General features: G+C 36.9%; 1 protein-coding gene across 23 annotated transcripts in view; it reads right to left on the bottom strand.

Annotated features, from left to right (window-relative positions):
* The window catches only part of ATP2B2 (ATPase plasma membrane Ca2+ transporting 2), a 421,948-nt gene that overhangs the window by 206,083 nt on the left and 188,042 nt on the right, over positions 1-27,823 (bottom strand). The window lies entirely within an intron of this gene.

The following is a 27,823-nucleotide window of genomic DNA, read 5'->3' as shown; positions in this document are numbered from 1 at the left end:
TATATTACCTTCTAGCTTCTATCTCTAGATCCAATGAGGAGCAGGAATAGTGGTGCATTCCATGTTCTCTTAAAACATTTAGTCCAAATTTATTCATTTAATGGGTTTAGTTAATTTAGGAAGAAATATCATAACCTCCAAAATAAATATCCGAATATTGTGCTTAAAGGTATCTAAGCTGAAGTTAAAGACAAAATTCACAGCTACTGAATGGGTCTGAAAGTAAGAAGAAAAATGAAACTACTGCATGTGAAATTCTGACAAGGCAAAATCTAGTCCCGAATGTATTTTTAAAAGATTATGCTTAAATAGAAATGAGGTAAATTTTCAATGCATAATCTGTGCAAAGTACAATCACTAGTTGATAACAGTCATTAGTTAACTGCTTTTATTCCTTTCCAAATATTTTCTATCAATTTAATGTAATATTGAACATTTACTGTCAGTTATTAAATTCAGGGAAAAAAAAAAAACACATTTGTAATAAGCTAAAATGTATGCTATGCGACAATTGTTAATGATAAGATAAGCAGATGTTTAATATTTCAGGTAAAACACCACTAGGCAATAAATCCTACAAAAAATATTTATAGCTTAGTTTTTTCTTTTACATATAGGGTTCTATTATAATGAACCTTTTATCATACTTTCTAAAATTAAGACATAGGGGACATTTTCAAAGCAATTATCGTTTGCCTTCTGGCTGTGCAAACTAATTCTCTCTCTTACAAGCCCACATCTCTGCCTTATGACTTCACAGTAACTCAAGTTACCCACTCACTATACACACTGCTTGTGTACCTTCCCCCAGAACACTAAATATCGTTTATACAGCATAAAATTATCCTGATGGATAGCGAAGAACAGTAAGAAAGTTACCAGCAAAAGCATTAGTCTCCATACCTGCAATTCTCCGACCACTGGGATTGTATTACTGAACCAAGAGATAAATTATGCAGGTGAGACGGAGCTACCCATTACAGCAAGAAGGCACAAATGACCATTATATGATGTACTTACCTAAGACCAACTGCAGAGTGGTCTGAACATGTGTCAGACAAGACACACCTTTGCTGTAAGGGGAGCACTTTCTCTCCACCCCCTATAGATCCCTCTCCCCTCCCCAGCTGCAGGCTGGCTTGAGGAGTGGAAGCAAGTGAAGCCCAGCACTCCTGAGCACAGCACACGCAGCACAGGGATAATTGCTTGCTTTTATCAACAAATCCTGGCAAGTAAAGTGACCTGTCCACAGTTTTCCATACTACAGTATTTAACGGTCTCACAGAATTCCCTAGTTTTGCAGCAGAAGGCAGCAAAGAAAGTGGCCACAGGATTCATATGCCCCTGTAGTTCCCATTCCCCTCCTTTTTTAAGGCACGGTGTCTGCTCACCACAGTAACGCCTGGGCTTCGTGCTCAGGCTGGGGAGCCGGAGAGAAGACAGCTCTTTAATCACAGAACAAGGCTGAGTATGTGCAAAATTAAGAAAAACACTCAAGTTTTAAATGACTTATTTCTTAAGTCAAAATTAAGAAAAACACTCAAGTTAAACACTGAAGTTAAAAGCACTTAACCCAGAAATAATTACTTTTAATAGCCACTATTTGGATATGCTGAATCCTGAACAGACAGGCAGCTACTAGTGTTCCAGCCCCTGCTTTGTATTTATTTTCAAGTATTTTCTATGAAATGGAAGACTAGTAGCAAAGACCATCTTCCCACCAATCCCGCGATACCTTGCAAGTTATCCGTTATGGAAATATTTTGGAAAACCAGTGGCAGTGGGTTAACCAGAAGATGGATCCAGCAGAAGATGAAACCGAACCCCAGCCTCCCTCTCTCTGAATCCCTTTGACACCATACATAGGTCTAGCTCTCCACTTGTTAAACCTGCCTAAAACCGAACCATAACAGTTTCTTTTCCGTGACAAATACCAGTATGTTGATCTCAACTACTCTCAACTTGAAGCTTGGAGGAAAGGGAATAAAAGAGAAAAGGGGAAGGGGAAGTGTATGAGTACATCTAATCATGCACACATGCGGAGTCCATACTGGCTACATGTCTGTTCTGAATATCCTTTGTTTTCTCTTTGGTTTGCCTGGTGTCCGAGTGCCCCAAACAAACCACTGGGCATGGGGGCATCTGCACCAGCCCCAAAGAGGTTCAGTTGGAAACAAGAAGCACCTAATACTGTTTTAACAGTAAAACACTAAGCTTTCAAATACCATTACTTTCTCACAGATAAACATTCTATCCCACCTTTAAAAGACTGAATTGTGATTAGAAAAAAGGATTACAAAATGTCCAAAGGAAAGAAGACTTTTAACGCAGCTTTTTTTAATTATCCTCAAATTATCTCAGTAAAATTTATTGTATTTTACTGGATGCAAGCTATATTTATCAGTCACACTACAATGAAGTGATGAAATGAATTGCTGATACCCTTAAGTAACAATTTTTTTTGTATCTGTACAGCTGAACATATTCTCCTTATGGCTAATAAAATTCTGCAATGCAGTCCAGAAGACTGATACTGCCATATACAACAATAAGCATTGTTGGACTGCTACCTTAGAAGATCAAATTCTATGAGTTAATGGTTTCTTGACTGATCAGAATTTAAATTAGCATTTCACAGGTTAACAGCACGGTTATGTTGCAAAACAGTCCATGATTCTTTTTTTTGGGGAGTGGTTAAAAAAATAAAGAAAAGAATCCAAAAACTACTAAATAGCTTTACTCAACTATTACAATAAATTTTTGAATCTGCAAAATAAAAACACTTAAAAATGTTACAGGCACAAAATATGGCACTATACAACCTGTTACATTTGAGACATGCAAATAATCCAAAATAAAATTATACCTTAAAAAGAAAGCCATACATACAACATCCATAAAATATTGTTAAGGACTGAGAAGAAATTACTGTTCATAAGATGACTTATTTCTTAAGTCAAAATGATAAATATAATAAAGATTTATTTGTTAGGACTAAGCCTAAGTATCTATTTAAAAACTATGTACTTTTATTCATATTTCATGCCGATAAAAGTACTTGAGCAAGAAAGCCCTGCAACTGTAATAAATTGCTGCTTTTCACATCCTTATATATCCAAAATGTTATAGCAAGTCTCCCTTTTGAATAATAGAACTAAAATACACATTTTAATCATATCTTTCACTGATGTCCTGCAAGTATTCTATGCTGATTTGACTAAGCATTAAAAACACAGGTATATCCTGAAATACATTTACAATTCTGTCCCACAGCCACTTACATTTCAACCCAGTTTCTAAAATTACAGTGTATGCTGTTAATCAAGCAGTTTGCTCTGCAGTGCATTGCTATGCACCTATAGGAAGCTCCATTCATTCCAGTGATGCACAGGCAAACTCTCACAGGTCATTTCTTACTGTTTTTGCTGAAAAGTCACTCTTTCTTTATCAAGGATTTGCACATATTGTACAGCATGCTATAGAGCTTATTTAGAGCAGACAAACAATTATTCAGTGGCACCATGACCTGCAAAGGTACATAGCGAACTAAGCACAGGCAGCCAAAATGCGACTGCGTCTCATGCAGGTGAACAATGGGTACCTGGAGGGAGCCGGGAGCCGGGGGGAGCCGTGCAGCAGCTGCTCCCACGGGGCAAGGTAAACGCCACTGCCACACACACACTGCTGGCACTCCAACAGGCACCCAGCTCAAGGCGTTTCCATGTAAGGTCCATTTACAAGAACATAAATATTTGCTAGCAGCCATTCTGAACCTCAGCAGAGGAGTCTGAATTTAAGACTTAAATTAACTTGTTAACAATAAAGGCTATTCACCTTTGATACTTTCCATCCTAAATAACTCGGAAATTGGTTTATCTACAGTTAAGGAGACAAGTATGTCAACGGGGCAGAGGGCTAAAAATTAAAGGAACAAAATGACAGAAGTTTGGCTCACAGGGTACAAAATGGGCTTTCAAGAACAATACAAGATATTATATTAGGAAAGTCCTTTTGTTTTTTGCCACTACTCTACTCTTTACATAAAGTTTGGAGTAAGTGAACATTACATTCACCCTATATTCTAATGATCATCTTTGATAGCCAGATATTGCAGGTTTTCCTTGCAGGAAAACATGCAGGGGAAATAAGAACCAAATGAATCACACACAACAGAACTGGGAAGCAATGATCTTGGCAAAAGGTAACCAAAAACTGAGGTCATCTTTACTTGTATTTCCTTAAATTTACCTGCATTTCCTTAAGTTTTGCAATGTGGTTACAAATTTAAGAATAAAACTGCTAATTTTAAAAAGAACTTAAAAGAAATTAGGAGTTTTAGAGAAAAAGACTCTACCAAAAGCCTGAAATAAAAAAGCAGCTTTAATGAAATCAATACGACTGCACTGGTTACAGTTTCAGAGGTGACCTCTACATCAGATCTTCCTTTCCTCTTCCTCTGTACAATTTTCCTTATATCAGTTCTCTTCGAGCAAGGAGCTGAGAAAGCAGTAAGAACTACAGATTACGAAAAAAGCTACTAGTTTGGCAGCACATTAGCAAGTGACCTTCTGAAAATCTCCTCCAAGCTCTGCGTTTAAGAACCAGCCGTCTGGTGTAGCCCAGGATTTTGCAGACATTGGTCCTTAAAGATGCAATACAAAATCTGCACGTGTAAAGAAAATTCAACCTCAGCTATAGAAAGGTAAAAACAAACTCATCTCCACAGATTTTTTGTGCTACTGCAGCAGTATTTAAGAGGTAGCACTGCAGCACATCCTTTAGCCATATAGATAGCAAGTGAGCAGTAATATTTTATGAAGGTGTCAAGTTCCTGCCCCCAAAGGTAACTGATAAGCACAAGATAGCCCTTCTGTCTCCAGACTTTAACAACAAGTGCAAAAACCTGCAATACTCTGTTGACTATCATTATAGCAAACTAATGTACAAGCACAAATGTTAATAGCCCTACAACTTTCTGCAGGTCGAATGAATCTTGTATCATGAGCAATGGAACAAAATTTCAGTGGCATGAGGGGATATTCCCTAACTGGTCTCCTTCAGCAACAGCAGCATTTTACCACAGTTTGAAAACATGGAGAGAGCCCAGGCAGCAATATTGTCCCCTTCTCTATGCCATTCAGGTCCTGAACAAATGGATTTTAAAGGAAAATAGGGCATGGGAAAGTGTTTTCTTTCTTTCTTTCCTTCTTTCCTTCTTTCCTTCTTTCTTTCTTTCTGTCTTTCTGTCTTTCTGTCTTTCTTTTTGTTGTTTTGTTGGTGTTTTTTTTTTTGGTGGTGGTGGTGGTATTTTGTCTATAAACCTAGGTCCATAAGCAAGACAAACCTGTCTTGCTCCATTGATTTCTAGAGATACGCCAATTTGAGCCCATTAAGGATCAAGACCCCAGACTTGATCCAACAATTATCTTCATTATGTTTTATTAATCACTTGCTATTAGCAATTTTCAAACACAAATAACATAAAGGAATATAATGCGAAGAAACTGAATCCATTTCACAGTCTTTGTAACCTACACACTAAGCCATCAGACTGTCCAATGTCCACAATACAGTTCAGCTGGCATTAAACCAAATCATAGAATCATTAAGATTGGATAGTCTAAATTAATCCAAATGTGTCTGCCACAACAAAATTTTCTGTAGTATAAGAACTGATACATTTGCTACTTCTTAAGGCTTCATAAATGAGATTTTTTTCATAAGAACAACACTGCTGTCTTAAGTAATTTATCCACTTTTTAGGCAGGTAGAACAATGGAAGCCTAAACTGCAAAAACCCTTTCAAAGTCAGCAAAAATGTCATTTAATTATATGCTGTGGTAGATCTCCTAAACCAAGGGAATGGAATTTAAATATTATTTTTATATACTTTTGTACTTGGACTGTTCTCACAGTCCAAACTCACTTACCACTATACTCATTCCTTAGCTGCGACAAAAATATACAAACTGCAACAAGAATGTCCCAAATGTTTCAGCAAAATGAACACAGCTTGCAAAACATGCTCCTCTGGATTAAGAATGACTACTAAGCCTAGACAACAAAATTTCCTCAAAAAGAGTTATGAAGAAGTTCCCATAACTTGCACATTAAAGTTGTTATACTCTAATCCCAAGCACAGACTCTGCACGATACGTGCATGCACACAGAGTTCACTTGCACACCAGGAAGTTCAGAGGGAGACTATTTTCATCATCTGAACACAGACAGGGCACCCCCAGGCTGAATTTGTATGGACATGAGTTGGGTGAGGAGCCTGACAGCATCCAGAACGAGCAGCCCCGCTGAAGCCCACAGAGCAGCACACAAGGGCTGCATCCAGAGCAGATTTCCAGGAATTTCTGGAGCTGTGCAAGCCATCACGAGTTTTCAGATTCCTCTCAAAGCTTTTAGCTGCAGCAGAAGTTGTTCAGCTTCCAAAGCTGATAAGCGCTATAGTGCTGACTTGCAAGTGAGTATCTCCTAAGAAACTCAAACAGTAGCTACTCACTGAACAATTATGCACTTTGTTCACTTAAATGAGCACAGAAAAGTCTGTGTTTATCGACATCTGCTTTAGTTTTGTTACAAAGTGCCAGTTGCATTGTAAGAAAAAAAAAATAAATCTGACCCTTTTAATGCGGGAGGAGGTAAAATAAAAAAAGAATAGAAGACTAAGGCAAAGTTTTAGCAAAAGAGACTTTATGACTTGCTACGGGACCAGTAATTACACATCTCAACATAGTAACTTCTGGAGAAGCTCATTTGGTAGTGAATTGACTGGTGCACCTGCTCTGTTTAAAATACTTACATTTAATTGATCAGGGAGTCTTATAACTCTTCACCCTTTAGCAAGGGCAGTACGACTGCTTCTTCGAATGCACTGCTCGAGCTTTCACTGGTCTTTGCACAAAGTTCCAGGACTTACATTGCCAGGTTGGCAATTACGTTGCCAGGTTGGATATAACCACGGCTGGCAGCATCTCTGCTATGGTCCCTTATGTTCTACAGATTCAGAGTGATTTCTGTTTAATAAATTATTGTATTTCTCTGAAATTCAGACATATTATTGAAGTCATTAAATGTAAGTCACCAAAACAGAAAGTTTGTTCTTTCTGTCTCAGAGCCCCAAAGGCCAGGGAGACCACAACGACTAAGCTGTTTTTTGCAGGCTGCTTATCTGAACTCATCTACAAGTCATCCTGGAAGCACAAGAACTACAAAGAGCTTGCATGACTGCTAAAGGCATTTTCTAATGCTAAATGTGAGCTTCTGAACTCCCCTTTCAGAATATTAATACACACAAAGATTTTTCAGAAAGATGAAGTGGGAAACTAAAGAAACAGCTCCTTTACCCTTATCCAAATGACAAAATCTCTCAATTTAAATATATATATATATACACACACACAGTGATATCAGCATTGCTTAATAAGTTTCTGTTTTTTTTCCACACCAGAAAAATCGTTCAAGCCCTAATTTATCATGGCAACACTAATTACCAAATATCAAAAGCCCAGAATGTTTTCCCCAGAGTCACTTTTCAAACCATTTCCTGCTCATGGGAAGTGACCTGAGAAATGGATCACGGGCTGGAGAAAAACTTCCTGTCTCAGTGACACATCAGTGAAAATCAGGAGCAGGAGAGCTTTATTTTTATTTGATAGTTTTATTCATTTTCATTCATTTTTCATTTTTATTTTTCATTTTTGAAAGCTTTATTTTTCATTGCTTGCCAGAAAATCATTTTCTTCAGTGGAAAACGAAGCCCCTCAGCACCCTGAAAGTTAGAATACTATTGGTCCAGCAGAACTTAAGTGATACATATTTAACAAGGAACTATAAATTGTATTTGTTAAATATGAAACACTGCAAAGAGAAATCTTTCTTCAAATTTAAGACTGATTCTAGGAAAATGTACATGCATGAAGCTAAGAACCATCATACATCTGCAAAATCCCACCAACGTCTTCTCCTCACATGTGCTGCTGTTTAAGGACAAGCAGTGTGTGGGACAAGGTTTCAGTAAGTGCCCTCGGAACACATGGGTTCGTTTTCACTTCACCAGGTGAAGTTCAAAAATGCACAAGCCAATTTCTTGCTGAGACTTGAGATCAATGACTCCAACCATTCCACATAAATGGCTAAAAATTGGGCAAGTTAATAAGAGTTTATTTTGCTCCTAGTTTTCTCTCCCAGCTTAAATTAAATCCGTATTTCTATTAGTTGTGAGCATCTTCACACAGAATCACACAGATTAATAAGATTTATATATAGATTAGTAAGATTTATATATAGAAAGGAAAATGCTGATCAATATTACTTAAAAATATGGCTGAAAAATCTCCAAAATCAGTCTCCAGTAGAAAGGGAAAATCTTAAGATTACTTACAAATTATAAAAACACAAGCTAGCATTTCTTAAAGAAAGCTTCAATCACATTTTGTACAGCATTTCATATTTTGTAGGTGTGGAAATGATTTGTAGAATAATTTATACGTCATAAGACTGAAATCATACATTTAGCTTGTACCATGTACAATGGAAAGTAATACTGCAAAGGAGAAGCTTTATTGTTACCAAGAACACTTAAGCATAAAACATTGATAATATGTTTAAATTTATTGATAAATAATGAATGTCTTTGATATGGAAAGTTTTTGCAAGCATCGATGTATTAATGGATTTTTATACTTAATTTTATGCACGAAAAGGACAAAAATAAGAAAAGATAGTGTAGAACAGGGAAATCTACTTCTAAAGATATTATCTTTGAGCCACAAATTCAGCACAACCAGCCGCTGGAGACAGTTTGCACAGGCCCACAGCAGTGGCAAACAGACATAAATGCTTTTACAACTGCCTGAAGGTATTCCCTTCACACTTCTCATGTAGGCTGTGGTGGATTTTTCTTCATTGGAAGAGCACTTGAGCACAGAGGAAGCATATCTTTTCAGCAAATTTTTCATCTTTATTTTTACTCTGTGAAAGAAAATTGTTATTTCGCAAGCTATTGAGCTTGCACACGTAAAAATCACCTTTACAAAATATATATATATATATATATATTATTTGACCTGAAAATTACTAACTTTGCTAATTTTGGGGACAAATTTTTGGTTCTGGTCATTGGATCACAATTTTTTTCCTACTTAGACCAATGTCCAGTAATTTGATTTGAATTTAGAAATGAGGGGGAAAAAAAAAGGAAAAAAAAAAAAAAGAGAGAAGAAAAAAGACAACAACACTGTGGGAGCCTCAGCAAATTCAGAACACCTTCATACAGTAAATTTACATATTGAGACTGAAATGCAGAACTACAGCACCAATGTATGCCAATTTAACAGTGTTTTTTTTTGTTTGTTTGTTTTTTCAGCACTGAACTTGTGCCTACATTGCTAAAAAAACAGACAGCAAACATTGTCATAGCTAGCCCTTCTTGTTCTTTACTACCAGGAAGACAATAAACAGCAAACGTGAAACTGTCACTTTCCACCTTAATATGAAAAATTACATCTTGACCATTGCAAAGTTCTCTCTGAAAAAAATATTGGGTGCTCTTTGGATATCACATTATATTGTACCTGTGTTTTTCAGGAAGATAAAAATAATCTTAAAAAAAAAATAATTAGTGTGACAAACTATCAAAAGACAGATTAAATATCAAAGTCATAATATTTGTACCTCTTTAACATACAAAAATAAACACACTCAGCTTGGAAATTTTGGTAACAATTTGGGTAATGATTTTCTGCTATTTCTTACTTTTTATTATGCTACATTATAAACCGTAAGGAACATGGCCTTCACAGGCAGAATTATCTGCCATAGCATTCTCCTCTGTAAATTACAGAAAATCCTAAACCTCACAAATTATTTCTGTGGCAGATCTAAAACCAGAAAAGATGCTTACTGGAATCATTAGCAAGAGCACTGCAGAGAGGTGTGCTGACAAGATGGACTTAAAGCTCCTTTACTCCAGTGTTCAAAGTGGTCTCAGCAAACATTGGGAGTTTGAAACCACAGTGAAACTCATGAAGCTCCACCATAACTTCAGAGCCCCTCCTGAACACCTGCATGCAATACAAGGGAAAACAAGCAGAGGAAGGGCAGGCTCCTATTCTTGCTTGCAGAAGATTAAGGTAGAGCACTCCATCAAACAGGAACAAATGGTCCTGTGTGGCCCCCTACCTCCCACAGATCATTTGTTTCACACCTCCTGGAGCAGAGTAAGCAGCACAGTACAAAGCTTCCTGTGTTCCTGTGCTTAGTGGGCAGTGCTCTGCATGCATGGCTTATTAATAGAGCACAGCTCATCACGTGAGGAAAGCTCCAAAATAAAGGATGCTATGTACAGGTTAATTTACTGCAAGAACAGATGATGGACACAAAACTTGAAATTATTCTATTTCTACTTAATTACTCCAGTTATGCAAGCTCCCCCACTACCTCAGTCACCCTGAAAAGTTGTCCTGCAACAAAGGATCAGATTTGTTCTTCCAGATGACCTTAAGTACCAGATTGAGGTGAAGTTGTTTGGTTTGGTTGTTTTTGCAGAACTGTAACAAGATTCTCCTTGAACCATGAAACATTTGTGGAAGTATTTCCAGTGGTCCATTTAAAATTTGACATTTTAAGTGTCAGCTTCTCCAAAACTACTCACAGTAGTAAAAATGTTACCATTGACTTCATTATACGATGTCTTACATGTAGCATGAATGGGTCACAGCATTCTAACCATATGGCTACTTCATTATACAAAATGACATACCAATTCTGATTTTAAAACCCATTTATTCCTCGACACCTCATGAGAAAAGATCACATTTATTTGATGAACAGGCAGCCCAGGAAGTGGCAGTTTCTTGTAACACTCCAGCACTTCCCTGTTTGTTACATCCACCTGCTACCTCTGCTCCTCACCTTGGGAACACTGGCCTTCAAAATTGCCTCTCCTCACCACACTGGAAGTGGTCTGGACTTACTATTCCCAAAGTACTCTTCCTGACTAATAGCAATGCTTCAGATTTGTTTCAGAATACACATGCCTACTTCATGTTTAGCTCAAAGGTATTTGAGAATAACTGTTTTCATTTATGTTTATTTTCTATACTAATTTGAACGATTTTACATTTACCTTATTGGGATTTAATCTTTTTCATGATACTCCTCTCTTCTGGTTATGTCCAGTTTGTTAATGAAAATCTGCAGGCATGTCAGACACTATGACTTCAATGCAGAAATTTCAAGATCTTGTATGTCTCTAGAAGTATTACAGGAAGGATAATTTTTTGGTCTCTTTATACATCATAGATACCAGTCCAGTTTTGCTTGTCTTTACAAGCAGCCAGTGGGCTTTTCTCGAACAAAAAGGATGCAATCTACCACACTCTCACTGCAGAAGTTAAAAATATTTTGGTTGTTCTAGAAGGAAACAGTGCAAATACATTAAGAAGAAAGTTGTACTTGCAACTGAGAAAAGAAATAATAGCGTTACATAAAAGCGTTGACATAACAGGCCACTGAAATGGCACTAGGACTGCGTAGCATGGTCACCTGCTTTTCACACCGAGCAGAACAGATCTCACCAGCCTCTTCTGCTGCGTCATCTTGCCTGCTAACCAGGTCCATGTCTTCACACACACAGCCGGGGCCATGAGGGAGCAGGAGGCTTCTAACAGATGGTGATGGTGTTATCTGTACTTTTCCTTCCGCTAGTAGCACTTCAAGCAAGTCATGATGACCTGACAGAATGTCAAGAGGCTGAGTGGCACCTGGAGACACATCCCTTGCGGTTTGAGGGAGCCACCTCTCTGGTACTGGCACTGACCCCAGGGCTGACCTCAGGGTGTAGGGAGCAGGAGGTGTTGGGAATCAGCTATTGAAAACTCATTCCAATATCAATGTCAAGCTCAAAGGAACTGCCAAATCCACTTAATCCTTCATGCTGAAAACATACCTTCCAAACTGAAAGCATATTTATCTCAATCTTATTTAAGCAAAGCTGACTTGTTTTCCTCTCCTAGAAGAAATCTCTGGAGTTCTTGCACAGTTAACTTCAGAACTGTTCAACACTGCACAGCAATTCGTCGTTTCACCCTATTTATATACCACTCAGTGGTTGCTTTACTTCCCACATCAGAATAAATTACTGATAAACATTGCTGTAATCCGTTTACCACATCCTGTTCATCCAGTTCATACTGTGCAAAACATCCACAACAGCTCAGACACTCTTTATGTAAAAGGGCTGGGAAAGCAAGACTTACCATGCCTGAGTGCACACAAGTCTAAAATGGCATTCCACAATTTGCAACTCATATCATATTTAAGCTTCATTTATATTTTGCATTAAAAAAGTGATGCTTCAGTTCTTATATATAGGAGATACATTCCACGTGGTTTCCATTGAGAACATAATTCTTATAGGAAGAAATGCAACATACCTTTTACTTCTACTTTTGCAACCTTAACATTGTATTGAGTTTCCATTTTTCTTTGGAACAGCCTTACTAATATGAAAATGAGTGCAAAATAATATATTTCATTTCTGGCCAGAGAAGTCATTCAGTCACCACTGTTTATCGTTCCAAGGAAATCGTAACCGTACACATGGCAACTTCAGGGAACTGTTGCCAGTACTCAGAAAGGTAGATATACTGAAAGAATAAGCAAATAGATTTAATACACTTCTCTACCACACAATATTTTAATAATTTACAATGTCCACACAGGGTATACTAGTCAGCACAGTAGGAAAAAACATCACAATGCCTTTATTGACATGCACGTGTGGTGCAGAATGCATCCACTTCTTAAATTAAAACTTTTTTTTGAAGTGAGTAACACTTCCGTCCTTCCCAGAAGCAGAATATCCTGTATATCCTATATGATCTCTGTGATGAGATTTTAATACTGCTGAGAAAAAAAAAAAAAAAAAAAAAAAAAAAAAAAAAAAAAAGAAACAAAAAAGACAAATTAAAAAAAATATATATGAATTTTGGAAAAAAAAAAATCCAGTTGTGAAGTCACTGATAAAACAGAACTATTACCCTCAGAACCCAAAAGAAACAAAATGCAGTGCTACACCACCTAATCAAATGCGTTGTAATACATCAATAGGTACAGAACAGTAATTAGAGCAAAAGTTACTGAGCTACTCCTCTGTCAGGAATTCCTCACCTCAGAAATCTTTAGAAATCATTCAAGAAGAGAACAGAAATCACTCAGGAAAAGAGAATTGTAAAGACTGAAACCATTATAAACCCTCATCAATGATGCCAGTCTTTGGGAAGAAAAATAAAAATTCCTCCAATAAGCTTGAAAAACCAATGCCAGCAGATAGTCTTTATTAGGGAAAGGTCAGTAACTCATCTGCGGATCAGTTCTATTTCTGAATACTTAAAAATATATATATATACTGTAAACTGCAGCAACTCAAGTGCTTGTGAAGCCAGGTGACCAATTTACTTCCTTTCACTATCTTCCTTCCTGCTTTGTTGACTTCTTTCTGTCAATCAAAAAAGTACAGAATTTAAACTCAGCCCAATTGCCTCTCAATATAATCTGACCTCCTCCACTCAGTCCCTTACTTTATGTGAAGGTTGCATGGAGTTCACTCTCTTAAAGCTTTTTAATAGAACATCAGACAAAAGTTCCTTAAAGACAATAACTGAAATTCTGTTATTATTAATTCTGCTACCACCAGAAGATCTAGGCTGAAATTTGGGAGCAGTAATCTTTGACCCACAGGTGAAACCCAGAAAAGAAGTTAGGAAGAGAAGCTAGACAAAAAAGTCATACATAGTCTTGTCAGGACCTGAAATCTTTCAAACAAGCACTGCAAAATGGAATCATGGGAAAAAGAAAGAAAAAAGGAAAAAAAAAAAAAAAGAAAGAAAAAAAAAAAAAGCACAAGTATTTCTGAAGAAACCAGTAACCAGAAGTAAGGCATCCATCATTCACCCTACACTGGTTTTAGCACAACTATTACACAAACAAAACCTCAGGAGCGTATTTCCTTTCAGCAGGTTTCTGCCCAAGCCCAGGAAAGTATGCAGATCCCTTCCCACTCCTCCCCCCTCAGCTGCACTAAGGAGGATATTTGGTTAACAGGACAGTAGGGACTACAAATTCATCCAGATCAAAAGCAAACCTCAGTAGTCTGCAAATACAGGTCTGCACATGGGGATGGTTATTTTTCTTAGGATAGGGTCTCTCAAGAGAAAACCCTGGTACATCCCAAATCAAAAGTATGATATTTTTTGTGCCTACAGCACATCTGCAGTGAGTGCCAGGAGCCAAGGAATGATGGACAGATAGGGGTATGTAGGGGGCATTTGTCTCTGCAGCTTTGATCTATTCAGGAACGGCTTTACTCTACACGTCTGTAAAAATATTGAGGTCCTTCAAGCCTGTCCATCTACCATGCTTCCTAAATTGCTGTCAAATGCCCATTTCTGCTTTGAATTACCTCCTCATCTGTTTTGCAGAAGTCCAGAACACATTTTATGACAGGCTGCAGTAGTCTAGATGACACAGGGTTTTGTCTCCCTCACAGTGTCACTCACACTGTTTATTTTCTCTACATAATTGCTGTATCTGTGGGTGTAATGTAGTTGATTTAGCAAGTTTCAGGGAAGAGGAAGATGCTAGCATGCTGACGTTTCCTTTCTGCTATCTAGCAGTTAAATAAATTTGGAGCCTTTCATTTACAGATTCAAGAGCAATGGCAAGAATGCAGAACATGAGAGATTTTGTTCCAAGCCAAGCTGCCCAGGTCTGACCTTATTCTGTAAGACAGAGGAACTGAAATCATCCATGAACCAGCACAACAGTACCAGGCTGGTTTGAAAGCAGGATTTTCAAAGCAAGCTTTCCCATGAAAAATTTAATGAATCAGCCCACTGAAACCAACATGCAGTTACAGGCCTGCCCCTGAAGTTTTTTTGTTTGTTTGTTTGTTTGTTTGTTTTCGGGGGTGCTATATTGTTCATTTATTCAGTGAACATATTTTAAAAGAAAAATACTGCAAACTAGAAAGTTGTTTACAGAAAATTGCTTGATGGCACTACACATCATTCAGCCCTTATGACAGTTCCCCAAAACTGGTGTTATCAAAAAGCTTATTTACCAACTCCACTCTTAAGGCTTTTCTTTCCCATTGTCAGATGACATACTTTTCACCATGTGCCTTAAAACAAACACCCAGATGGGTACCTTTGCCTCCAAATAATTTTAATTTACCATTTCAGATCTGACAAAAAAAAATCTGACAGCCCTCTAGGCAGAGGATGACCAAAAAAGATTACTGCATCTCACTCATAGTTTACTGCTGGTTTATTTGCTATTTTAAACAGGTAAAATTGAAATAAGTATTTTTTCCTGAAAAAATACTGAATTTAAAGGCTTTGTTACAGGAGCTGTCCTGATTTCAGAGGTAAACTTCCACTGACAGAGAGTACATTACCAGAGGGAAAAAAAAAAAAAAAAAAAAAAAGTGGTATATAAGACAAGGGTTTTATTAAATATTAAGTAATGCTCTCATTTAAGCAGGCAAATTTCTCATTTTTCATACTATGATTTTACAAGATGACTTTATTTGATGAATAGGACCATGTAAACACAGGTCTAAGTAGAACTGTAGTCTGATCAAAAATAGCATTTTTTTTTAGCAATCCCCATATCTTTTTCTAAACCCAGTTTATTCATTTAAGCAACTTCCAGTTAGGTCTCACTGGTATATTAATAAACACACACAGAGTAAATTCATTACAAAATATTAGGTAAAGGCAAATCTTACAGAGTCAGTTATTGCTCTGAAAGCTCAAGGTTAATGACATCAAGGAGACATTTACAGAAATCATATCATTCAGGGGCTTGAAGAACTCATTACTCAATTGTAATCCATTTTCATAATCCAATGATCAGCACTGAGAAATAAAACATTTTGGTCATCTGCTGCAATTTTTTTTTCATAAATGATTATTTCGTTCACTGATACTACAACAGAAGTAATCATGCAATTAAATCATCTTTGGCCTAATATAATTAGTACAATTTGGAATATTTCCTATTTTTTAACAGGTGAATTATAAAACACATGGTATGTATATGCCTCTGTAAGCATTAAACACTTCTGCATTTAACATACTAGAATAAAGTGTATACATTAATGCAAGCAGATCTGAAAGACAGTTTTACTGCTGTTTTATTGTAGAAGATGCTTGGTTTTGCTGTAATTTTATTATTTACACAATGATAAAATTAGAGGTTATGTTCACAAAACAAGTTTCCTTCTCCCTAATTATATCAAAACTTCTGCTCGCTCTTAAGCCTGCTTTCCCCAGGAACTGAGGCTTCTGCACTGCTGTCTAGCCCTGACTCCCAACTCCTGAATTCAGTCATCAGCTGCAACCAATTTGGTGCAGGAGAGAGAACTCACATGTAGTTAGGTCCTACCACTTTCCTGAGTACTTGAATATCAGTCTGGGTCTGACTAGAAGGGACTAGAAGGAGGAACCCTCATTAGCACATATAGTGATGGAGAAGCTGTAACAGCCATTCTTGGCTTACAGACAGGGAAGCTGGCACTGTGCAGGAAGGGAGAGAAGAAGGGGAAGGATATAGCACAGGTACCAACAGGAAGGCAGGGATATGATGGATACCATGAGGGTGGCTTAGAGACAGAGAGGGGGATCAAATGCAAAAGAGTACAGGGAAGCCACAACAACATCTGCAATGGGCTAAGGTCATTGTGGCATAAGAACTTGGAAAAGCTGCACAAGAGTTGTAGGTAACCTCAGCTTGGTAATTGCTTTGCTTGTAAAACAACTTGTTTAGCCACGCATTTATAGGAAGTAACAGTTCTCTTATGTCAGCTACAATCTCACACATGGGGAACAAACCACAGATAAAGATACAAAATAAACAGAATTTCTACTAAAACACTTTTAGTGCTTCTTACATGAGTTGAAAGGTGACAATATGATTGGCAATAGGTAAAATCTGGGCAGAGCTTCAGAAAGTTAAGTGGAACAACACCCTGAGATTTCCGAAGTGTTTGATTTCAATTCAGAAGACTTCTGTTCAGCTTCAATTCCTGGCACTTCAAATTTTCCAAACAGGTTTGCCCACAGACGTATTTGTCTAATTAGCCCTTAGCCCCTTCACTGAGCATACTGATGACCCCAGTCTTGAAAAAACTGTACAATCCAATCAGAGCCCTGACAAAAGAAAAAAATGCTGCATTACCTGCCTCTTCCCCCACCAGCTTTAATGATATTCATGAGCACCAACTGCTTGCAGCTCAAGCCCAACAGGAATAAAAAAAAATAAAAAAATCTGCTCATCAAGACTAAGAAGAGGAAGAAAAATGCTGAGCAGCAGCTGTCACAGAGTGGGAGGACAAAGACTGAAATGAGAGAAGAAGCTGCCAATACCTTTTAAAGTCTCCTTGTCTAAGAAAATGAAATTCAAAATGAATCTCTTCTCTCAAAGAGTATTTTTTCAGGCTTTTAAATCATTTCAATTAAGTGCATGATTAATCATTATTAGATTTTAGTGTATATGTTCTTCCCTAGAAAACCCATCAGAAGGTTTGCATGAAAAGTCTCCACCTATGTAGACAGAGCAGTCCAATGGCTAATTTGAAGAACACTCCTGGACAAATACAGATTTCTATCTGAATATATTTGCAAACATAAGCTGTGGATTTAGAACACTATACACATACCTGAAGTACTATTTCACAGTCCTAAAAATATGTTCAGATGACAGCACTGAAGTCAATATAGGAGAAATGATCCTGTTTATAACCTCATCCCTTTCTCTCTCAAAGTCAAACAATGATGGTACTTGATGACTTAAACCACTTTGCCATTGTTGCTAAGTTGTTACTTAATACTTCATTATGTTTTATTTAACTAATGTTAAGTTAATCCCTAATAAACCATTCAGACTTGCTCAGGTAATGTAGCAAGCACTCCCTTAAAGGAAATTAATTTTTATACAAATATTTATATGAATACATATGTATGCAAAATATACATATATTTTATATGTGCATGTATATATATAAATACAAATACATAACATAAATACACATAGAGAAAAAAAAATAAAAATGGGAGTCTTAAGAGTGCAATAGAATACTCACGAGATGAAAAATTCCACTAGGGCACAGCAGGGCTCCTACTGCACCTTTCAGAGGGCTGGGTCCAAAGCACATCCTGTGGTCTGGCAGGGTTTAGAACAGCACATCTCTTTCTGCCACTCACTGGCAGACAAAAACCTCAACAACTGTAACGTTAGCTGGCCCAAGACGTTCACTTTCAAAAACTAAGTTCTAATCCTCATCGTATGCAACAGCTGAATCAAAATCTATGTTACTGGAATAATTAAAGAGGAACTATGATCCTGTGACCTTTCAAAAAAGGAAAATTGTGGCTTCAGCAACACATACTAAGATATATAAGATGATACCAAAGCACAATTATTTGATATCTTGTGCTCAAACCATCATAAGCTCTTTCCTGTATTTGTCCAGGCTTTCTTCAGCACATTTTCAAAAGTAGCCTGCTTACACAAATGCATACTAAAAATAATAACAGTAATTTTGCTTTGTAGACTACTTGATTCTGCCTCCAACACATACTCCAGGTTTTCCCTTTCTCTCTGTTTACTGGCCATGCAAAACAAAATAACAACAAAGAATCTTTAACTTTGGTTTTGACGGTTGTTCCATTTTTTTTTTTACAATTACATTTCCAGTTTCTGTTCTTCGCAAACATGAGGAGAGTGAAATTGGAAAAAAAAAAAAAAAGAGAGAGAGAGAGGAAAAGTAAAAGCACGTGCTTTTAAATGTATTATATTAGCAGAATACATATTACTGCATTACTTGAACTCATGACAAGATTTTTCTGATTCGCTGAAGAAGCCCAGATTTTTTCCACAGAAAAAATAAAATCAAGGTCAAAGAGAAATATATATATATATATATTCATCTGTTACCACTGTAACAAACTATTCTTAGGAATGAAAGCAATAGGGAAAGAAGAACTAACCATAAATTGCAGATAATTTCTATGTTTTGGGGACCAAATGATAAGGACAAGCAAGAATGGTCTTCTGAAGGCATTCACCTACCCAGGCAGGCATCGCTGCTGCTAAACAGTCAGAGGAAGGGAAAGAAAAGCGACACCATTTCAGGGTATTAAAACACCCACATAAAGCTTTCAGATTATCTTAACACTGTTTGCACACTAAAAAATGAACCCCACCATAGGTGGACTATGGCCACATAATTTATATGGACTACAGTCCTAAATTTGCATGACATGAAATGTGTCATCTGGAGAATGACTGGACTGGTTGTCCATTACAATTTGCTACTGGCTTGCTTTCCACGTTTTCTTCTATTACAGAGATGCATGTCATAGTTACAAACTGTTTTCTTCAGAAAACATTTAAAAGAAATAAAAGTTAAAAAGATAGCTGATAGCCGATATACATATGATTTAAGCATACATTAGAGAATTTTCTATTTCCTAGTGAAATTTTACATTTGACCAAGTATTCAGGAAAAGGAAAGAGCCGAAGATACAGAGCCAAGATTCATAAAAAGGTATACATTCATTTGAACAGCTAAGAGGAGCTTTGGAATCTCTTCAGATGCAGAAAATTATATGTGAATGTTTAAGTTACTTATCACAGGTCTAGTTCTACAAAAAAAGTTCCAATCAACTGCTTTAAAAGGAAAAGGGAGGCCAAGTCTTTCAGTACCTGGAAAAACATCTATGATAAAACAGACGCATTGAATGATTCCAAATGAATGGCAAGTGGAGGTCCTGTTATTTCCATGGGCAGCAATCACGTTGCTTGCCATTCCCTCCCTGTGCTTTACCGGGCCTCCCAGCCTCTACCTCCAGGGCATGGGCTTCGGTCTTGGCTTACATGAGCCTGCTTTCTTATATCTCTTGATACATATTTACATGCCACGTTTATTCCTTAATCGATAGAGTATAAATTACAGCATGGCACACATGGAAATTACACTTCTCAAACACAGCATAGGGTGGTTTGTAACGTTATTCAAATGTGCACAGCACCCTCCGTTCAAAAGCCAAAATGGAGTAATTACAAGAACTCTGCAATAGCAGGCCTGTTGAATCTATTAACTGAGAAAGACATTAAAACAAACAAATTTTTCTAGGAAGCATGTGAAACGAAACACAATCCAGCTGTGTCAACCAACAAATTTATTTCTCTTCAGTCTCGAGATATGCTAAAATGTAGACAGACTTATTTCCATGTCTTCTTCTTCAACATGGATTCTTTATGGATGAGCTGCAGATTCTTCACTCTGTTATTTTGGTTATTTTAGCTATTATGCACTCACTTCATCTATATGGGCTGCCTCATCTAGTGTAGCTCCACTAGAAAGAAATTATTTAGGTTAAAACCCTTTAAAACAGACGTGACTGGAAAAAAAAAAAAATCACGCCATCAAAACCTGTTAGTAAATAACACAGTTGGATTTACAAGAAGATAAAGGCTGAAATGCTTTAAAAAGACCTATTATATATATATATATATATATGTATATATATAAATGAGCAGTTTTAATTAACTCAGGTATTTCCTCTTTTCTTTAACCTCTGAATATTTTACTGATCATAATCCTAATTACTATGTAGGACACTGCCAACTGATGATAATGGTATCTATTCATATGCACCATATATTACTTTTAAAATTCTAATATACAGTACCTCAGAACCAGAGCACGTTTTTGGAAGGCCATGGGGTTAATGGGATCTTTTAAGAAAAAATAAGTGATAGATACTGACTCAGCTTATATTTAGGACTTCCACTTTTACACAGCTTTAGTAACATTTTCTCCAGAAAGCAAGCAGGGCAAATTACATAGCCTCTTGAGGACCACTACTGTATGTGTCTCTCCAGAGAAATCTACCAATGACAATTCTTAGTCATAACTTCAGAAGCTACAGGCATTCAATTAAATGCACTCTTACTTAGCACAACCCATACCTGATGTTAATTCTAAAATCCAGCTCTGGTTCTCTCTGCATGAGCGCCCTAGCAAAGAGCACCAGGCAATCTCCCTGCAAACAATGCTTGCCCGTTCCTCGGCAGAGAATGGTATACAGCAGGAACTGCTGTGCTTGATCTTCTCCAGCTCCTTTTTGTTAGGTTTGCTGCAGAAACCCCACTAACTCCCGACAACACACAGTTAAAAATATTCTTTGCACATTAGCAAACAATTCTGCAGCATCATACCAGACTACTTGCCCTTGATTAGAAACATTTGCTGGAACTGAGGTTATTTTGTTTGAGTTGCAACCAAGTACATTACCTTGTGTTACTCCCCGTGAATGATTCATACATGCAGATTTTAATAAAAAATTCGATATCTTGTGTATCGTAAGAGAATATTTAATGTTTCTGAACAAATGAGCTTTTAGCCTGAATGCTAGGTAATGCCATGCATTTCATGCCTTGATTGTTCAAATATCAAATCTTCGCTGAACCATCCAAAAAGCTCTTTTTTGAGAAGTATCAGTTTTTAACAGATTAATACACTTGTTATATACAATGGTGGCTAAAACTCTAAAGTTCAGATACTTCATTTATTGAAAAAAAATATTTTAAATAGTCTTTTTTAATGTTAAGTAATATGTTTAGAAGTTAAAATATAAATACATTAAAATCAGTTGTAATAATTAACAGATAGTTGAGATGAATCTCAATAATAAATTAAACATTTATGTTTCTTCTTGCAGATGGATGTAGTACCAAAACCACCAAAGCTCTTATGCCAATATTTTTTATTTTATTTTTTTGCATCAGACATTGCAGCAATTGTCAAAATCTAGTAAGTACTATTTACAGGAAATACTGGTAGTTTTTGTTTAATTTTTTTTTTTTTTAATATATGCGGTTGTACCTGACCTCTTACATTGCTCCCACCCTGAAGAGCATATGCCTATCAACAACATATCCTCCAAGGCCAAGTACTTGCATGTTAGTGGTATTTCTATAATGCACAATTATGAAAACATTTCATTTGCAAAACATCTTCATCTAGCTCTTGCCTCTTGCTTTCTACTAATGAAATTAACTCTTCTATCAACTCATAATCACTGCAAAGGTATTCAAAGACATCCTGGAAATGCAGAGAAACACTAAAGCAGCAGCATTCACACCATTATCACAAATCTTCCTAACACCAAACAAACAAATATGCTGGCTACACATTCAGTTGGAGAACTAGCAATTTTCCTTCATTTCAGATGAATCTGTACACATTCAGAAACCAACGGGATCATATTTTTTGCCTGCAATGTGATCAATTTCCTAGACGGGAGACTTGTCCAGAACTCCCCTTTGTGAAGGAAGGGGAAGCAAACAAAACCAGCCTCTATGGCTTCTAGCTGCTGACAGCTGGTTTGTATTTCAGGGGACAAAGAAATTCAGTAATTTAAGTTCTTACACTCTGTACACTGGGCTTTAAAGATGACCAGTGTCACTAGCCTGCAATATGGCATCTCTTCTACCACTGGGGCCTTCGCCTACCTTCAGCAATACTTGCAAAAAAACAGATTTTCAACAGCTTTACTGCCAGAAAGACCTTCACTGTAGATGCAATTTGCATGAGTCAAAGTGTCCTTGTGCTGCTCTTGCTTATGCCATTTGGCGTAGCGGTTTGAATATACAGCAAAAAAGTCCTGGGCCCCTGCTGGCTGCATTTCTAGTGGGGGTCTCTGCCATCAGGGCTGCTACAGAGGTTAGCTCTAAATAGTTAGAACAAAGATATCTAATTAGAAAAACAAAACAAAACAAAACAAAAAACTTCAATGTGCATCAAGCATTTCTTAACTGTTTTTCTCCTATCTGGATGAAACGATACTCACTAATCCACAGCACTTCCAACTCACTGAAAAGAATTAGCAAGTTTTATTTTATTGGTACTGCATGGGGAAAACAATTCAAACAATGGGAAAAGTCAACATTTAACTATTGCCTTAAAACTCTAAGTGTGGCAATAAAATTATAATTTTACTAAAACGACTGATATCTGTGATTTAATATGAAAAAAGATTTGTAAGAAGTTGGGGTTTTTTACTACTTTTGGAGAGGAACTATGGTATTCCAACAAAAATAAATGCTAAATAAAAATATATAATAATAAATATATTTTTTTAAACCAAAATTATTTGTTCAAGACTTTCACTGCTTAAGTTTTGCTTGGTCTTTGCAGACCAAAAAGTTCTTGGAAACCTTAAAGCTGAGTTACCTGGAAATTAAGTACTTTTGAAAATCATTATCAACTACTTTCAGCCACTGAAGTCATTGGACAGGTGCATTCTGCAGCCTATAAGTAGCAATTTAACAAACATGTCAGAGAGAACTGCATTTAAGTCTTTAACTGGAATATGGGTTTTGATCACGTTTTACACTGAACATCAGATGGTTTGAAAAAAGTCTTGAACTTTATGGCTTGGTATTACACATTTTTTACATCCTGTGAAAGATTCTTTCTAAGAATTCTTTCTTGTCTAAGAAGAAGGTATTTGTTAAAGTCCATTTCCAATCACAAGGAACATATTAGGGGTATTTAAATGCTCCCAATTCTAACAACGTTTGCAGGAAAAGCTTATCTTGCATTGATGAGCAAGGATTTGTTCCAAATGCAGGCCATCTGTGTAATATTTGCACCACCAGAATTGCTGCATGAATTGTCCCTGGAGAAATGTATATATTTCTTCTATTGCTTCCTGTTGAACTATACATAAGGGAATTTTCAGATATGCCATCAGTCAGACTGCTTTAGAGAGAAATACTAGGTTCTCAGAAACATTTTTTACACTACTGCTTGGACACTCACAAAAGCAATCACTTTCACTTGCCAACTCTCAGCTTATTATGTAATGCACCCAAGCTTTTACATTTATTCAGCATACACAAGCGTTGTTCAATTTGGCACGTTTTTAGTTTTTAAATATGAATAAGAATGTTTCAAAGAATGAAACTGAGTCGGGAAATATTTCCATGAGAAGCTGAGTATGGATTAAAAGTATTTGGCTTCAAAAGTAAAATTAGATGATATTTAATTTAGTTTATTTATGAAGTTGTATTTGTTCCATTCAAATATGTAATCTCCTCTGAGACAGTTCAGCTTTGCAAAATGATAATCTGTTCCTATATTTCTATTAGTTGTGATTTATTCTGATTCATTCCTTTGTTGAAAAATGCTAATGAAAGCAGTTGATGCCGACAAAGATCAACAAGCAGCAACAACTGATACAACCATCGGTCTGAATAAAGGGGAAAGACTGTGTGACACAGTCAAGCAAGAAAATCTGAGCCAAAGACTTCTAGGGAGACGTTGGCTATGGAGAAAACCAAGCTCAGGCACTCAGCTGCCAGGCTGAACTAGCATGACCTCAATTCTCGACAACTCATCTCAAAAAGTCTCACAAAGCCACTCAGCAAATGACATTTCTCCTATGGGTATATATTTAAGAGAGATGAAGAGCTAAAATCAACCTTGCTGGGCTTTGATGTTGAGGCTCAAGGGAGGCAAATAATTGCTGAAGACTTTGAGGACATACACAGATTGTATGGATATATGAAGGACAGACTGATAGCTGTTGTGCTCCATATACCTTGTAGGAATGAGTATAAGAGATCTTAAAATCAGTCATACAAGCTTTTCAGTTACTTTACTAGTCACTTATGTATTTACTGTACTCTGTGGATAAGACAAATTGTCTTCTCTTGTGCAAGACTCTTCACAAATACTCTTATGCCTGTACAACTGGACCAGACAGCTGTACCACAAAAGACTTCTTCCAAGGCAGGCATCACAGCATCTTGTCATAAATGGCTGGGAAGCTTCCTAGGGACAAGAATTCAGTTTGCAAGAAGACAGACAGAAGAGTTTGCCACAATTAACAGAGGCCCTCTGAAATACCATAATTACATCAATAATTTTTTCCATTCTCTAGGCAGCTCAAAAGACCTCTGAATCATTTTCATTGTATTCACATGTACATATTTTTTTCTTATGAGACCATTCCTCATGAGCAGGCCCAAAATATCACCCTCTACCTTTCCAATGGAGCTGATCAATCTTTACTTTTAGCCATGAAATAACAGGTTCAGGGAGAGTCCATATAAAAATAATAAAAATAATAATAATAATAAAAAGTAACATAGGCTCCTTCCTTCCTTCCTAAAATGAATTAAAAATTGTTTCATAAAGCCTCTGTGGACATCACCATAGATGTTTTGTGCCATGTGACTTAATGGAGCAAGTGCTTTTTTTCCATGGTCTCTCTGATCTTTCACAGGGATGAATTTCATAGGTCCCAACACATTTTTTTTCTCAAGCAATTACAAGTTTTCCCCTTTTTGTCTTCTTATTACTGTAGTGACACATCACTGCTGTAATAAAGGTAGACTATGAGAGAGAAAGTCAAATCCATATAAAATTTTGAATTGATCAAGACCTCAATCTTGGAGGCTCTGTGTTCACTGGAGGGCAAATGTCAAAAGCAGACCAGCACAGTAATGTCTTGCTGGCCTCCTGAGTAACTCCTAAACAGAATATCTGGCAGCTGGTAGGAAAGTTTCTAGAGAACTTGTAAGGTCAAACAAGAATTACTGAGGAAGGGAGTGGATCTTATGTGTGGGAGGGAGTACAAAATTGTTATTGTTTTCAAGTGAACCACTGAAATAATTACTTTGAATGGAACTGAACTATACAGTAAACCAAACAACAAAAAGGACTTTATAGCAACTGCTCCCTATTCAGGGTGCTTTTGTGGTTTTTATTTATATATGTGTATATATATTACGTTTTATATATATTTATTTTTTTATTTTCTATTCTATTTTGAAGGATTTATCCCTTTCCTAATTCAGCAATAGTCAGAAGTCTTCTCAAGAAAGCATCAAAATCAAAATGAAAACTGTCCTAATCAGCACAAAATCTCCTGTAGCGTTTCCAGTTTCCGTGTTACCCACCTCAGCACTGAGTGTACTGCTTCAATTCTTATGCCAGTGTCGCAACCCCTGGGTCACGCCTCTGCCTAAGGAGAACAGGTTTGGGTGTTATATTTTACTTAATGTGACAAATCTGGCATGCAGACTCTAGACAGAATCGTAGACTTTAAACTTCTTTGATTCCTATTGATCACAGACAAGAGGATCTCAGGGATGAGCTATCAGCAGTATTGTCTCCCAAACGAAATAAAGTGCCTTGATACAAAGGAATAATAAGTATGCATAGTTCTAATTACTTTATTAGTTATTCTCTCACAGCGCTCTTACTCAAATTTATTTTAAATGTATATGTGCTTCTCTTGGGGTCTGGTAATTAAGGCTACAAAAATACTATTTACCTTATTTATAATAAAACCTTTAGAAATGACATATGTCCTGTATCTGCAGCTTCCATCTGCTCCAGATCAGATAAAGGAGAACAATATTTCCTTAAAAGGAAATTGGACCTGATTAAGAAATTATATTAGAGGTGTTTTTTCTCCAAAAATTAAAAAAAAAAATCCTTCCCCCAAAATATTTTTCTAGTGTTAGTTTCAAAGATACCCTCTTAATCCAAAAAAGATATGTAAATGAGACTTGTGTATGAAGACCTCATGCACTCAATTTCAATGCTTCAAAAGGTTCAAGAAAAAACACTTCAGATGTCTTCCATTTTCTCTTTCATTTCTTTCCAACCTCAGTTCTAGTAACAGAATTATGCTTTCAGATTAAAACTTCTAAGTATATTTCTAAACTAGAAAAAGGAGGACAAGGGCAGGGAAGAGGACACTTAATTTATTATCTTCTCACATTAGAATTACAGGGAACCTTAATGATATACCAAGATATAAATCCTGTAGTTTGTACTATATTAATCATCTGTCTACATGAGAAGTCAGATAAATATATAATCCTATTTCTGCATTGCAGATTTTATATGTCCCTTCCCTTCCGCAGGTTTTGGGCTTTTTAAACATTGCTTCTAGATTGGTGGGAAATCTGTAATAAGCTAGGGAATGGCATAGCAACTAGAGTTTGTTAAAATGAAGTTACACTAAGCTTAATATGAAGATAAAAGAAATAGCTACTCAGCCGTTGCAGCAGCGAGTACCTTTTGTCACAGTGAGCACAATTTGCCTCTGTGGTCTCACCATCCCTACACCAAGGTCAGCTCTGCCACCATCCACAGGCAGCTGCTGGCTCCCCCAAGCCTTCCCCCCTAGCCTGTGCACCAGCCACATCCCACCTGCATATTGAAAGACCTTCATTTGATACAGACTCCAGCAGTCCGTACCTACATCTCATTGCTGCATCTCATAGTCCTGGAAAAGCTGTATTTCCCTCTTTCATCTCCCCTTTTCAGCCCACACAAGTAAATAAATTTCATACTTCTGCCTCCTTTGCCTATTTACAATATTTAAGCACTACACAGAGCAAACAGAAATGCTCAATACTATTTTGGACAAAACCAAACCAAAATTTAAAAATCAACCTAATGAAAGACTCCATATACAATGGTGCATACATGTAAATTGGGTGCCCTGTGGACTACCAGCTCCCCACATATGCTTTGCAATAAAATACCAGCTCCTAACACTTATGTCCTGAAGGGGAAGTCTTGGCACAGCACAAGGTACATCATGGTAGTCCTTTCCTCTTCCTCTTGGTAAATGCAAGACAAAGGCAGACCCCTCAGTGACAAGGAGGTCTGGCCTGCCCCGTGCAAACCAGTGCCCTGAGGGGATGGGTGAGG

The sequence above is a fragment of the Anas acuta genome, chromosome 11 (assembly GCF_963932015.1).
Source record: "Anas acuta chromosome 11, bAnaAcu1.1, whole genome shotgun sequence".
In the NCBI taxonomy this organism is placed as follows: domain Eukaryota; kingdom Metazoa; phylum Chordata; class Aves; order Anseriformes; family Anatidae; genus Anas; species Anas acuta.
This window is presented reverse-complemented; position numbering and strand designations above follow the sequence as displayed.